Source organism: Nomascus leucogenys, chromosome 22a (genome assembly GCF_006542625.1).
Source record: "Nomascus leucogenys isolate Asia chromosome 22a, Asia_NLE_v1, whole genome shotgun sequence".
NCBI classification, from domain to species: domain Eukaryota; kingdom Metazoa; phylum Chordata; class Mammalia; order Primates; family Hylobatidae; genus Nomascus; species Nomascus leucogenys.
This window is the reverse complement of record NC_044402.1, coordinates 61,762,372-61,777,668: the sequence shown is the minus strand read 5'-3', so window position 1 is coordinate 61,777,668 and position 15,297 is coordinate 61,762,372.

Here is a 15,297-nt window from a genome sequence, read left to right as displayed (position 1 = left end):
TATGAGCTATATGAAGAAATGGCTGTAACTTGCTGTAGTGGTACCAACCAACAACTAGCTTTGTAAAAATTCTTCATATTGAAATATATTTACAAGCCAGAGTTTTAAATTGATACATGATGCCTGTACATATTTATGGGGTACGTGTGAAATTTTGTTACATGTGTAGAATTGCGATGATCAAGTCAGGTATCCATCACCTTGAGTATTGATATGGTTTGCCTGTATCCCCATCCAAATCTCATCTTGATTTGTAGTTCCCATAATCCCTATGTGTTGTGGGAGGGACCAGGTGGAGATAATTGAATCACAGGTGCGGTTTCTCCCATCCTGTTCTTGTGATAATAAGTTAGTTCTCATGAGATCTGATGGCTTTTTAAGGGGCTTCCCCCTTTGCTGGGCACTCATTCTTCTTTTTCTGCCGCCATGTGAAAAAGGACATGTTTGCTTCCACTTCTGCCATGATTGGAAGTTTCCTGAGGCCTCCCCAGGCATGCTGAACTGCGAGTCAATTAAACCTCTTTCCTTTATAAATTATCCAGTCTTGGGTTTGTCTTTATTATCAGCATGAGAACAGACTGATATAGTATTAATAATTTCTGTGTGTTCGGAACACTTCAAGTCCTCTTTTCTAGCTATTTTGAAATATATAATACATTGCTGTTAGCTATGGTCAGCCTACTCTGCTATCAGACATTAGAGTATTCCTTCTATTTATCTTTATGTTTGTACCCATTAACCAACTTCTCTTCATTCCCCCACCACACACACATACTCTTCCCCTACAAGTCAGATTGTGACTATAGAGCCTTTCTAGTCATTCTGATTTTTTGAGTGGTGAAGTGGAAGGCACTTTGGACTTAGAATAATGGGCTTGTGTTGAAGTTTAATATCTTCACTATGCAATGCACTGATACATGTGATCTTGTTTGGTGAATGAAAAAGGAACATGACAATATCAAGTGTTACCATTATTACTAAGTCTTTAAAAATGGCTGGGTACATTACCTCATAAGTTAACATGTATTGAAAATAACATCATCTTCTGAGTCAGACAAATGTGAGTAGCATTTCTGACTCTACTCTGTCCTGTAATTACTTGTCTCCTCTCAGCCTTAGTCTCTGTTCTGTAAAGTGCAGAGAAAAAATTCTTACCTAATGATGAATACCCTCAAGTGTAGTGAGGATTATATAAGATAAAGTATTCACTGGATCTGTCAAATAGTAGATGCTCAATAAATGTTAGTTTTCCTCTTAGTTTCTGCATTTATAAAATTGTGATTACATTTTACTATTTTAGTTAGTTTTTTAAAATTTTTATTCATTTATTATTATTTTTTTTGAGATGGCATCTAGCTATGTTGCCTAGGCTGGTCTCAAGCTTGGGGGCTCAAGCAATCCTCCCACCTCAGCCTTCCAAATAACTGGGATTACATGTGCCCACCCCCCTGCCCCCCACCAAGCCTGGCAATTTTTTTTTAAGTTCTTCTATTTTTTTGAGACAAGGTCTCACTTTGTTGCCCAGGCTGGAGTACAGTGGTGCAATCACTGCTCACAGCAGCCTCGACCTACTGGGCTCAAGAGATCCTCCCACCTCAGCCTCCCAAGTGGCTGGGACTATAGGTGTGTACCACCACACGTGCCCAGGCAGGTCTTGACCTCCTGGGCTTAAATGATCCTCCTGCCTTGGCCTCCCAAAGTGCTGGGATTATAGGTGTAAGCTACCATGCCTGGCCAGTTTTTTATTATTATTATTAGACTTTAAAAATTATTTCAAGAAAATAATATTTTAAACTTAAAACTGTTGAAAAATTGGAATTATGATGAAGTACCTCACTGACAATCACTATAGGCAAGAAGTATAGTTGAAAGAATATTTTACGTGGAATCCGAAAAACCTAGATTCTAGTTCTGGTCTCAACTATGATTATCTCTATCACTTGGGACAATATGTGGCAACTTACACAATGTTGGGTGAGGAAACAGACTAGTCCCAATTCCTAAGCAACTGTTGGCATGAGGGCGGGAAGTAAGAAGGGGAAAAGAATGTTTAGTAACACGGTCAAATGAGAATTTATTTCCAGCTTTCATTTCAAGTGGGAAGTGACTCCTAACAACTAAAATAGGTTTAAAACCACACACACACTTAGTCACCACGGCATGCAAGATGATAATTTTCAAAAAGGAAACCATGACTCCAGTTCCCACAGATTCAGTGGCAGAGATCAGCAATTTACATCCATGACTAGGATTTTGCAGCCAATAATGGGCAAAGCCTTTCATCCTAATCAGCTGATTAAAAACTTAGTCTTAAAGGAATGCATGTGAACAAGCTAATAAGCAAAGCAAACATTCTGAAATCACTCCTAAGGATCTCGAAGCAAGAAGCAGACATCTAAATGATTGAGTGGAGTATACGTGTCATGAGTCATGTAGAGAACCAAACTGGAACCTAGCTAGTTCCTTCACCCCACTAAGAACTTTATGGAAGAGAAGTCAGAGATGGTACAAAAACATAGTCCATGTCCTTTAGAATCTTGTGTACATATTCATTTACTGCATAAATCTCACAAGGTGTCATTCAGTCATTCCAACCAATTGTTTTATTTCCTTAAAAATCTGGAGTTTAGGTGTTATTTAAGATTTTTGAACATTAGAATTAAGATTGTAGCCCAATATGCAACACCTGGCAAAGAAAAACCAGGGCTTTTGCTAACTCATATGGCAGCTTTGAATACATGAGAGAAGTGAGCCACTTCCTTCAGGTAGACGCAGCCTGCACCAGCGGCATGGCATGGAAAACAGAGCACAGAATGAATTCCAGCTCTGCTCATCACATTGACTGCATGCCCAGGGGAGCGGACACTGACTGTGTATCACTTCAATTATTTTGACCTCACGTCTTATTCCAGCCACAGCTGCAGTGATCAGCTGTATGTTGATGTCAATCAGTCTCACACAGGTGCCCCTGAATAGTAGCTCACCTACCGCTCTAGGTCTCTCACTTTCTGTTTTGGTACTTTTGTGATCCCTCCATGGTCTAATCCGTGGAAACCTTCCTGGCATCCACACATGTGCAAGATTAACATGCAGGATGTACAGGGAGAGAAGGATGCAGGAGGGTGGAGTTAATAATGCTCTATGAGGGAAGCCTTGACCAATGGGAGAGAAAGAGACCAGTAGATAAATGATAAATGCTCTGTACCCCCAACTCCCTACCCCTGTGAGGGTTCTAAGACACATTTCCGAAGGGTGTTCAAAGGGTCCCAAACTGATTGTTTGAAGCTCTCTCTGCCTTGGAGGGACTCACCATAAGACAGACTCATACAACTATATGCAGTAGTGCCAACAATGATCCTTGACCCTGCCTGCTTCAGATTCCACCTTAAAGAGACTCATTTGTCTCTAGGTGCTTTACATGTTACATAACCGCTTGACATTTCTGAGCTCCAGTGCCCTCTCTATAAAATGTATTTAAGTGTAAAGCACTAAGTAAATTTAAATCATTACTTCTTTCAAATCTCACATTCACTACCATATAAACAAATACTACCATATAAACAAATATAAAAAATGCCTTTGTAAAAGAAATAATTTATAAAGATCTCTAGACTCATGACAACAGGTAATGAGTGTTTTAGACTGAGCTGCTGATTCTAGAAAGGGCTCATTTCTAATTTATCTTTATCTAGGCGGTAAGGTTGTTAGGCTCAGTCTGTCTGATCTGTGCTTTATCACTGCCCCACTTTTCCAGAAGTTTATGCCAAATCTGACCCCTTGATCTGCATGGTTTTCCTGCTTGCCTATGTCTGGTTTTAAGCACCATTCATTCTGTACGGTTCTTTAACATTTTTAGAGCTTGAGGTGCTAATCAGGTGCACGCAGCTTTGATCTACTTCCTCTAACCAGCCCCCAGCTGGGTTCTCTTCTCTGTCAATACTTCTGCAGGTACTACTCTGTGACATCAAAAGGAATCTATAATTAGTTTATTACTCTATTGGACTTTTATTTTCAGTCTGAAAAATAGCCTTCCGTTAACAGATGAAATAAAACATTGAATAAAGAACTCTTTTCTTTCTAAAGCATTATTACTTTATTTTATTTCATTATATTAAAATGTATCACAGTAAAATCAGATTATTGTCATTCATTACAATTTCTTCGCATATTCATTGGATGCTAAATATTTCCATTCCTGGAGTCAAGTCAGTGTCGCAGAAAACTGTATCTAGCTACTTTTCATAGCACACTATTATCATATCCTTGATTTCACTGTCACATTTTTGGTACTGTGAAACGGACACTGGGTGTTTAGGGACATGGGTTTAGGCCCAATTCTGCCATTGGCTGTGTGACCTTGGATGGCCACTTAATTTCTCTGGCCTCCAGCTTCCACTTTTATAAAATGTGACTGTAGGCCTAGATACACCACATTCTCTAAAATTCTATACGTATCTCCTCTCTCCATTTGATCCTCTGCGACCTGGGTCAACTCAGCACACACTAGGGTCAAGGTATCAGTATTAGTCTGTCCTCCTTTCTTACTTTCTCTTTCTCAGTTGTCCTTTGCATTTTTTAAAAACTCACACCAATAATTCACTTTGAATCTTACTATGGCATTTTGTCCTGGGCCATAAAAACCTCTAGGTTACCAACAATGGGACGTTTTGAAAAGTTGATGTTGGAGGAGTTTCCTTTAGAAAAGGCACTATAAGCATGGCACATATCTTTCCCTACGTATTTCTGTTAGTGGAGTACCATTAAACATAGGGTCTTTCGGCCCATATTCAAATTTTCTGATTTCCTATAGAGCATTGGAGAAGTGGGTATGAGATAATTTTCATTTAATGACCTTTCTTCTTTGTCCATTTTTACTGTGAAAGAATGACTTTTTCCTAACGGAGCATCCAGTGAGAGCAGAGCAGATGCTGGAGGAGGGGTTGAGGGAGGCAGCCCCTTGTCTTCCCCTGGGGAGAAGCTGGTGTCTGTTAGCCATAGGATTAGAATACAGAGATGGTCGTCTTGAGGACATGTATTAAAAAGTCAGGTCAAAATGATAAATGAAGTCGGATTTTTTTTCTTACAAAATGTCTGATTTGGTGAGTTGACCTGACAACCACTGGCTGTCTGTATTAGTTTGCTAGGGCTGCTGTAACAAAGTTCCACAGACTGGGTGGCAAACAACAGAAACTTATTTCTCACAGTCTGAAGGCTGGAAATCCAAGCTCAAGGTGTCAGCAGGTTTAGTTTCTTCTGAGGCCCCTCTCCTTGGCTTGCAGATGGCTGCCTCTTTGCTGTGTCCTCACTCACACAGCCCTTTCTCTAGGTGCATGTATCCTGGTGTCTTTGTGTTTTCTCTTCTTATAAGGACTCCCGTGAGACTGGATTAGGGACCTGCCCTAATGGCCTTGTTTTAACTTAATCACCTCTTTAAAGGCCCTGTCTCCAAATGTGGTCACATTCTGAGGTATTGGCTGTTGGGGGTTCAACGTGAATTTTGGGAAATTATAATTTTATTTTTTATTTTTCTTTCAGCCTAGAGAATTTCTTTAGCATTTCTTATAGTGCAGGTCTGCTGACAACAAATTCTTTCATCTTTCATTTGTTTGAAAATGTCTTTATTTTATTCTTCTTTTGCAATGGTAATTTTTTTGAACATACAATTTTGGGCTGATAGGTTTTTTTCTTTCTTGTGGCACTTTATTTATTTATTTAAGACAGAGTCTCACTCTGTTACCCAGGCTGGAGTGCAATGGTGTGGTCTCAGCTCACTGCAACCTCTGCCTCCTGGGTTCAAGTGATTCCCCTGCCTCAGCCTCCTGAGTAGCTGGTACTATAGGCACATGCCATGACACCCGGCTAATTTGTGTATTTTTAGTAGAGACAGAGTTTCACTGTGTTGGCCAGGCTGGTCTTGAACTCCTGACCTCGTGATCTGCCTACCTCTGCCTCCCAAAATGCTGGGATTACAGGTGTGAGCCACTGTGGCTGGCCTCTTGTGGCACTTTAAATGTTCATTTTCTGACTGCTTTTCACCATTGTTTTCACTGAGAAGTCAGTTTGAGTATGTGTTATAGTTCCCCTGAATGTAATGTATCTTTTCCTTTGGCTTCTCTTAAGATTTTTCTCTTCAACTGTGTAAGGCCTTTCTTGTATTGCTATAAAGAAATACTCGAGACTGGGTAATTTATAAAGAAAAGAGGTTTAATTGGCTCAAAGTTCTGCAGGCTTTAAAGGAAGCATGGTGTTGGTATCTGCTTGGCTTCTGGAGATGCCTCAGGAAGCTTACAATCATGGCAGAAGATGAAGGGACAGCAGGCATATCACATTGCCAGAGCAGGAGCAAGATGGTGAGGGGAGGTGCCACACACTTTTAAATGACTAGCTCTTGTTAGAATTCACTATTGCAAAGATAGCACCTAGCCATGAGGGATCCACCCCCATGACCCAAACACCTCTCACCAGGCTCCACCTCCAGCATTGGGGATTACAATTCAACATGAGGTTTGAGCAGGGACAAATATCCAAACTATGTCATCATCTTGGGTTTTCTGCATTTTGGCTATGAAATGTCTATGTATGTTTTTCGTAGTGTTACATTGCATGGATTTCACTGAGCTTCTTGGAACTGTAAAACTAAATTTGGGAAAATGTCATTCTTCTCTCCTTCAAATCTTTTTTTATGCTCTGTTTTCTTTCTCTTCTCCTTCTGGCACTCCTAGTATACATATGTTAGAGCATTCGGTATTGTTGTGCAGGTCCCCAAAACTCTATTCATTAACAATTTTTTTCTCTTGTTCTTCAGATTGGATGAGTTTTAGTCTATTTCAGCTGCTACACTGTAACAAAATACCTTAGACTAGGTAATTTATAAACAATGGAAATTTGTTGCTCCCAGTCTGGAAACTGGGAAGTCCAAGATCAAGGCGCCAGCAGATTTGGTGTCTGGCGAGGGCCCCATTCTTCATAGATATTGCCTTCCAGCTGCATCTTCAAGCCTCTTTTACGAAGGCACAAATCTCACTGATGAAGGCAGAGCCTTCATGACATAACAACCTCCCGTAGGCCTCACTTCTTAACACCATCACATTGAGGATTAGATTTCAACACAGAAATTATAGAGGGACACAAACATTTAGATCATAGCAGATGATTTCTTTTGATTTGTCTTCAAGATCACTGACTTTCCTTATGCAATCTCTAGTTTACTGTTAAGCCATTTAATGGATATTTTATTTCAGAACATGTAACTTTCAGTTACAGAATTTCCATTTGGTTATTTTTTATAATTTTTATTTCTATACTGAGATTTCCCACCTGTTTACTATCTTTATCTTTTCTGTTAAGTCCTTAAACATATTTACAATGGCTATTTTTATGTCCTTCTCTGCCAATTCTAGCATTTAGGTCACCCTAGAATCCATAAATAAAGCTTCATGGGAACACAACTATGCTAACTTATTTATGTGTTGTCTGTGGCTGTTTTCATGTTACTCAATGAGATAATTGAGTGGTTGTGAAAGTGATCATATTACTTGCAAGCCTAAAATATTTACTGTCTGAACTTGTAAGAAAAATTTTGCTCTGCTCTAAAGAATGCCCCCACACTCGAGGGTACAATCCTTCTTATTCTATGACTTTCCTGCAGTCTCAGGAAGTACCCAAAGTGCCTAGTTTAGCTCTCCCACTCAAGCTAGGCTGTAAATCCAAAGTCTCCCAGCACTCAGCTGTCGCTGCTACCTCCCTTCAGCAGTAAACTCTGCAGCAGCCTCTCTCTGCTGGGCTTGTGTAGTTTTGCCCTGCACATGTGCAGCCCTGCCCTCAGCCAAGGATCTGTAGGGAACTCCCACTTAAGACTTCTAGGAACTCATCCTTGCAGCTCCCTCCTTACTGGTACCATGCCCTGCAAATTTCAAACTTTTTCATCCCTGAACTTCAGTCTCTGCCTCCTCAGCTCAGGGAGACTGCTGTGCTCAGTTTGGGCTCCACTTCATGGCCTCTATTGTTCAAAAAGTTGCCCCCAAACCTGGGGCAAATGTGCTGCTCACTTCATAGGCTTCCTTTTCTCTGAAGGAGTGCAGTTCTATGCTGCCTGGCTTCCAATGTCTGAAAATAGCTGTCATTTATTTTGTCATTCAAAAACCTTGAATTACGGTAAGGGAAAGCATAGTCATAAATGAAATGATGTAAAAACTTTAAGTCTACCTAACATCTAGTTTTTTCTTTTTTGCTAATTGGACTATTCCTCTTTTCATTCATGTCCTTTAAGTTTGTTTATGGAAAAAAATTACGATGACCACACTCTTCTGTAGTTGTAGGAAATTTTACACCCATTACAACATTATGCATTTATATTATCCTTATAAAATTACCGCTACTAAACTCAAAGCTAATAGCACTATTTTCTTACATTAAAACAATATTTTTAGAATTAGAAAAAAAAGTTATCAAAACCATCTGTAGATATGATATATATTTAGTATTTAGTTTTTATTATATTGCTGCACTCCCCTTGTCAGTTGATGCCAGGTGGAGTATTTGTTAAGGGTCCCTAAATTTAAAATTTGGGGAATTGGAGGCAGAATATGCTTACAGAAGGCAATGCATATTATGTTGATTGGTCAAAATCCCAACTTGCATGGCTAAATTTCTGTGGCACAAAGAAACTTGAAATTAGCAGATTAGGCCAGGTGCAGTGGCTCACGCCTGTAATCCCTGCACTTTGGGAGGCCAAGGCAGGTGGATCACGAGGTCAGGAGATCCAGATCATCCTGGCTAACGTGGTGAAACCCCGTCTCTACTAAAAATACAAAAAATTAACCGGGTGTGGTGGCAGGTGCCTGTAGTCCCAGCTACTGGGGAGGCTGAGGCATGAACCCGGGAGGCGGAACTTGCAGTGAGCTGAGATCGCTCCGCTGCCCTCCAGCCTGGGCGACAGAGTGAGATTCCGTCTCAAAAAAAAAAAAGAAATTAGCAGATTAATTTGAACTATCTCTCAAAATGTTGAGGTTTTGTTTTGATGGTGTCTCACTCTGTAGCCCAGGCTGGAGTGCAGTGGCGCGATCTTGGCTCACTGCAAGCTCCGCCTCCCGGGTTCAAGTGATTCTCCTGCCTCAGCCTCCCAGGTAGCTGGGATTACAGGCACCCACCACCACACTTCGCTAATTTTTGTATTTTTAATAGGGACAGGGTTTCACCATATTGGCTAGGCTGGCTCACACCTGTAATCCCAGCACTTTGGGAGGCCGAGGCAGGTGGATCACCTGAAAATGTTAACTATTTTACATTTTATCTCAATTTCAGAAATTATTGCACCAGTAAATCTTAGTTCTTTTAAATTACTAAGCACATCTTAGATGTCAAAACTGAAATATTGCAGTAAGTGCCCATAGTCTTAGTGATAAAATTCTCTTGAATATTCTAAAACTCTTCTCCAAACAGATGATTTCAACCAAAAATAATAAGTTATACTGAGTACTCAATTATACATTTAAACTATTATTATTATTTTCAGACAGAGTCTCACTCTGTTGCCCAGGCTGGAGTGCAGTGGCACGATCTTGGCTGACTGCCACCTCCACCTCCTGGGTTCAAGCGATCCTCCTGCCTCAGCCTCCTGAGTAGCTGGGATTACAGCCACACACCACCATGCCTAACTAATTTTTGTATTTTTAGTGGAGACAGGGTTTGCCATATTGGCCAGGTTGGTCTCGAACTCCTGACCTCCAGTGATCTGCCTGCCTTGGCTTCCCAAAGTGCTGGGATTACAGGCGTGAGCCACCACTCCCAGGCTTTAAATTGTAATTAGAAGGTTGACACTCTGACAGACTTAATTATCCTAAACATTCCCAATAGAGCAAACACTAAATTTTGCACATACTCTCTAGTCTCAGTAGAGAAATATTATAAATTTAATTATCTTGAGCATTTTAATGCTTGATTTTGAATTTTACTGGAATTGAAAGGTACTTACCAAGGAGCAAATTTCATTGTTTCACACAATGTGGAGGTTACTTGCCTGAAGTTGTGTAATGACTGGCAATTTCAGCCAGGAGGCTTACTGTTTTCTTTCTGACAACCTTGATGGGACACACAAAACCTGATTCTTGCAACTTTGCCATGAACTTCGTGATTTCCAGAGATTGGTAACCACTTAGCCCCACAAACTTCTAATTCTCTACACAGACTATCTCTCTTTCCTTGACTCTTATGGTTTGTAAATAAATGTCTTTTACATACAACTCTGAAGTGCTTCAGATTTTATGGTACCCCATAGGGCTATAATGCCTATAGAAATGGGACCAAATTGAAATTTTGGAACTCTCTCTTGGCTTTGTAGACTAGTTGGTCGTAACTTCCCAAATCACACTTCTGATATACCTGTGAGGGATTACTGCTTTGTGCTGCACTAGATGACCTGCAAGGTTTTCTAACCATAGATAAAGCAAGTCTGTGATTCTCATGGACCAATTTTATGCGTTTGTTGGAACCAGGCATCCAGAGGTTCCTCATTTTGTCTGTGTAACAGATGTCTTTCAAGAAATCTGTCTTTCAGCCAGGCACGGTGGCTCATGCCTGTAATCCCAGCACTTTGGGAGGCTGAGACGGGCAGATCAGCTGAGGTCGGGAGTTCGAGACCAGCCTGATCAACATGAAGAAACCCTGTCTCTACTAAAAATACAAAATTAGCCAGGCATGGTGGTGCATGCCTGTAATCCCAGCTACTCGGGAGGCTGAGGCCAGAGATTTGCTTGAACCCGGGAGGCAGAGGTTGTGGTGAGCCGAGGTTGCGCCATTGCACTTCAGCCTGGGCAACAAGAGTGTAATGTCGTCTAAAAAAAGAGAACCTGTTATTCAATTGTGACCCATCTTAGTTTACAGCCCTGGATTATTGTATGTAATTTCTTCTTTGCCTCTTCTCCACTACCACCTATCCTCCTATCTCTCTCTTCTTTCTATTACACACAATGAATGAGTCCCTACCTCTGTGCTGGGCATCATTCTAGAAATAAAAAGGTAAGCAATGTAGACACAGATAGTGAATTAATACACATTAATAATGTTTTAAAACTTTAAAAATTGATACAAACTTTCATATCACAAAATGTATAAATCTTAAATATAAACTCGATGAATAACTTGACTGAGCTTAAGTGTAAGCTCAAACAATAACTTAATAGTTTTCATAAGTGCTAGAAATCTTATCCAGGAATAATTGAGATTTTACCAATGAGCATAATATCCCAAATAAAATAAATGGGCTTTGATTTGAATTGTCAGTTTGAAGACCATTACTCAGATATTTGAAAGTTGTTAGTTTGGGGCAAGGTCATCACACCATGGCCTGTGGGACTAGGCGCTAATAATGGTTTTTATATTTTTGAAAGGTTTAAGACAAAAACGGAAGAAGAAACAGAAGGAGAAAGAGAAGGAACAGAGACTATATGTGGACCTCAATGCTGAAACATATTTATTATCTTGTTTCTTATAGAAAAATGTGCTAACCCTGGAGCTACAGAGTAAAAGTCAACTGGAAGCCAAGACAGTGATTTCTTTTCTTTGTTCTTTAGCCTAGTAAGCCAGGTGTGTCAACAGGTTCTTTTTGACTGGCATTCACATGTAGCTCAATAATAAAAGGCCTTAAATTTTTACTAACTTATATCAGCCCCACCTAGTGAAATTAAATACAAGGAATAGTTTACTGAGACACAGTGTGCCAGAACCATTAAGTCAGGACAGTCTGAGGTTGTTGACCTCGATTTTGATATGAACTGGATTTTTTAGACACGTAGGAATAGTTATGGCTATATTTAACTATTTTCATGGCTATGGTGTATGTTTTGAAGACTTTCCCACAGATATTGTCATTATCTACTGGCTGGGGCCTTTAGAACAGATGGGAGAAGGGGAGAAAGCAGGGAATGGATACTTGGGGTTGTGATTTAGCAATTTCTAATCATATCCCTATTCTTTTTTTTTTTTTTTGAGACTAGGTCTCACTGTGTCATTCAGGTTTGGAGTGCAGTGGTACAATCCTCGCTCATTGCAACCTCCACCTTCTGAGCTCAAGTGATTCTCCCATCTCAGCCTCCCAAGTAGCTGGGATTACAGGTGCATGTGCCACCACACCTGATTAATTTTTGTATTTTTTGTAGAGACGGGTTTTCACCATGTTGTCCAGTCTGGTCTCGAACTCCTGGATTTAAGTGATCCACCTGCCTTGGCCTCCCAAAGTGCTGGGATTACAGACGTGAGCCACTGCCCCCAGCCATAAACCCTATTCTTCCTTCTCTCTCCAGATACTCTACATGCCTTTTCCTCAAGTTGACCCCAGCTCGGACTTTGCCTCAGCGCTCAGTATCCTACCCTCCAGAGGGGAATTCTACCTCAAATCAGGCCCATGGGGCTAGCATTTGTCTGATAACTGGATAAGGGGAAGCATGGGAGTTTTTAGGTAGTTTTGATGTTAGATTTGTTGTTATGGTTTGGGCTGGTCTGTGTGATTAGATGGACTATGGTTATTAACATAGAGAGAAAGCTAGAAATAATTAAGAGAGCGTTTGAGCCATAGTAAAATGGGTGGATCTTAGGGGAAAGTTTGTCCTGAAAAGGGAGCTGGAGTGTAATTCAGGAAATTTGGATAAAAGTTACACAAATAGAACAAAGATGCCTGGGGTTAGAGATAGGTTGCCAAGAAATAAAGTACCCACAGTTGCAGTCCTCAATGAGCTTCCAATAGAGTACGGTAGATAGACAAGATAGAGATAGAGGTCAGAGATGTTGCTAAACTTCTTACATTGCACAGAATAGCCCCCTGTGCAAATAATTTTTAGGCCCCAAATGGCAATGGTGCTGAGATTGAGAAACTGCATTTGGGAGGATCAGCATTCAGGAAGCCCCCTTTCTCCTCCCCTGCCAAGCGGGCTAGAATTGGATACAGTCCAGAAATGGGAAGAATGGCAGTGTGAAAGAAGGCTAGTCAGTGAGATGGAGCTGAGAAGGACCTGGTCATGCAGCAGGGCTACAGAGTCCATCACAATAAGAAGACCTCGGATTTTATTGCAAATCCTCCATGAGTTTGCTCATCCATCCATTTCAAATGTAGAGATTCGATCAAGTTCCTATTTTCCAGGAAGTTCCAGGCAGTTTAACTACAAATAAGGGGAAGTCTTAGGTAAAGCACTGCAATAACGCTTTCCTTACTTGCTTGTAGATTCTATAGCAGAAAAGCACCTCATACAGTTTTATGTATAAATTAACCAGCCTAAATATTGTCTACTAACTTTCTTGCATCTTTGAGACTTTTCAAATACTGCACTTGTCACTTTGATCTCTCTCATGTGTGCCATAGTGTCTTGCTGAGCTCACTCACTTCCCTATAGATAAAAATGACTGAGTCATTTTTAATGGTCCATATGGTTAATTATTTCATAATTGATTATTTAAATTGGCTTAATTAATTCATTATTTAACAATTAGTTGGTTAATATGTCACAAATACCCAGAATCATGCATCTTTATTGGAATTTCCATAAGTTTTTCTAGACTAAATAGGACCAAAAAGGTAAAGAAAAAATGTTTGTTTTTTTTTTTGGTTTTGTTTTGAGATAGAGTCTTCCTCTGTCACCCAGGCTGGAGTGCAATGGTGTGATGTTGGCTCAACCTCTGCCTTCTGGGTTCAAGTGATTCTCGTGTCTCAGCCACCCGAGTAGCTGGGATTACAGGTGCGTGCCACCATGCCTGGCTAATTTTTGTATTTTTAATAGAGATGGGGTTTTGCCTTGTTGACCAGGCTGGTCTCAAACTCCTGGCCTCAAGTCATCTGCCTGCCTTGGCCTCCCAAACTGTTGGGATTACAGGCATAAGCCACTGCGACCAGCCAGAAAGAATTTTTTTTTTTTTTTTTGCTACAATTGTCAGGAGATTACATTGAATCAGCTTTTGAACATAAGCTTTCTGACCTATTAAACTGGCATTTAATAAATAGAATAGTTTCTTCACTTTTCCAGTATTGTTGCAATTCAGACCCAAGGTTGAAGATCCTAATTTCTTCAGAAAAGAAAATATAAAGGAAAAAAAGATATAACCTCCTTTATTTTGCCAATGGTACATTTGTAAACTAGCCAAAAAATAGTAATTTGGTTAAAATATAAAAAAATACGTATGAAGGCTCTGTAAATAAATAGACATGACTAACTAAGAATGCCACAGAAATGTCAATTGATGTGTTCCCTCTTTCTTTCACTTTGACCCAGGGGTTGCAAACAAGCCAATGATTCTCAGCCCTGGCTGCATTTTAGTGAAACTTTCTCTGACAAATCTTTCTTACTTGGCTGGAAACTCTGTGCCAGGAGTTGTTTCTTTCTTTTTTCTTTTTCGATGACTTTAGGCTCATTTTGTGGGCCTTTAAGCAGGTATCCAATGTTGGGATAGGTGGATGGATGAATGGATGGGGGAACGGAATATACGATTTTAAGTTGTTCTGTCCTTTATTTGATTTGTTTACTGATTTGAAGAACAAAGCATGATCCCTTCTCGTTAGCTGGGCAATCTGCCCACATTTTAACTGGCTGACACAGTTCTTCCAATAACTTCCTGGTACCCTGTGGAGCTCACTCAGCCTCTGTTCTCCCTAAATCAAATTTTATCTTTAGGCCTGAAAGTGAGTGTAACAGGATTATTCTCCACTCTGTGTTTTTTGTGTTCTTTGCTTACTTAATAGCTTACGATTTTAGGTTTCAGAAAATGGAATTGGTTTATTTCTTAGTTGAATCAAATCCTAAAGTCAACACCACAATACTCAACAGGATGCAACTCAATTTAATTTAAATTGTTTTTTTTTTTGAGACAGAGTCTTGCTCTGTCGCCCAGGCTGGAGTACAGTGGCATGATCTCAGCTCACTGCAACCTCTGCTTCCCCAGTTCAAGCGATTCTCCTGCCTCAGCCTCCTGAGTAGCTGGCACATTGCCATCACACCTGGCTAATTTTTGTGTTTTTAGTAGAGACAGCGTTTCACCATGTTGGTCAGGCTGGTCTCGAACTCCTGGCCTCGTGATCTGCCCACCTTGGCTTCCCAATCTGCTGGGATTACACGCATGAGCCACCGCACCTGGGCTTTATTTTTTAAAAATAGAGACAGGGTCTCACTATGTTGCCCAGCCTGGTCTTGAACTCCTGGGCTCAAGCAATCCTCCTGCCTCAACCTGCCAAAGTGTTCAGATTACAGTGGTGAGCCACCACACCTGGCCACAACTGAATTTTAAATGCTGCTACACGAATTCAGATACAGTTTGTTG